Source organism: Triticum dicoccoides, chromosome 3A (genome assembly GCF_002162155.2).
Source record: "Triticum dicoccoides isolate Atlit2015 ecotype Zavitan chromosome 3A, WEW_v2.0, whole genome shotgun sequence".
NCBI classification, from domain to species: domain Eukaryota; kingdom Viridiplantae; phylum Streptophyta; class Magnoliopsida; order Poales; family Poaceae; genus Triticum; species Triticum dicoccoides.
Window position 1 is genome coordinate 158,914,997 of NC_041384.1, and position 1,325 is coordinate 158,916,321.

A 1,325-nucleotide genomic window follows, 5' to 3' on the forward strand; every position below is an offset into this window, starting at 1 on the left:
TTAGGAAACAAAATTATTCTAATAACAAATATTCCATAAGTAGTGTACTACAACAAAGAGAGAAGATACTAGATTCGAACAAGCCTACTCATCCAGGGACAGTTGCAGTTAGAACTTAGAAACACTAGCTCCCTAACAAAATTATATTAAAAATTTGCATACATTAAAATGAAGCATAACAGATAATGTTTAGAAACAAATCTGTGTTCAAGGAAATGCATGAAATCCAGAAAAGGATTCTCTTATGAAATTCACTTCAATATGATCGCTCCATGACCTACTCATATCTAACAGCTTATTCAGATTCACTGTGCATATTTTCTCAGACCATTACAAGTCTCGAAAACAAAAAAAATATAGCACTTGATCATAATAATAACTAGCACTACGTATGTAGTACAAGAGAGAAAGATGCTAGTTATGGTTACAAAAATGACTTCTGAATGGATTACCTTCCCAAAAAACATCTGTTTGAATTCCAGGAGACAATTTCTATTGGAAATTTGCATGTATTGATGTACAAATATTATTGTGGGAGCTGCATACCCATCGAAGGAGTACCTCATGAGAATTCACCGGCATGCCGGCATCGGTGAGCAACCTCAGGAGTATGACGCTCCTCGATCTCTCTTGGAACAACCTCACCGGCGCCTTCCCTGGTACTACGCTATATGCCTGCACCGAGCTCCAATTTCTCGACCTCTCACACAACTCCTTCGATGGAGTCCTTCCAGGCGACATCAATGGGCTATCACCATTGATGACGCATCTCAACCTGTTGACCAACAACTTTAGTGGTGTTGTGCCGACGGCGTCAGCCGAGCTTCGGCAACAACACCACTGAAGTTGTTGGTCGACGTTTTGGGGTGCGTCATCAATGGTAATAACCCATTGATGTTGTCTGGAAGGACTCAATCAAAGGCGTTGTGGGAGAGGTTGAGAAATCGGAGCTCGGTGTAGGCATAGTGTAGCACCAGGGATGGCACCAGTGAGGTTGTTCCAAGAGAGAACGAGGAGCAACAACCTGAACCGAGTGCCAAACTTGTATGTGCTATGGTCGGTAAGTGGGTCCTCTAACATACAGTAGGCTCATGGCTGAGTGCAAGCACAGGGATCCTACTAGATCGAGCACAGGTTAAGGTTGTTGCAGACAAGTTGAGCACACCTGAGTTCAGGTTGTTGAAGTCTGGAGGTAGAAGATGTGCTCAGAACCGGACTCAGGTGTGCTCAACTTGTCATGCAACAACCTGAACTGGACTCGGGTGTGCTCAAGGAAGATGCTGGATCGTCCTGGAGAGCGCTTCTTGTGGGTTGCTGTGCCTTAC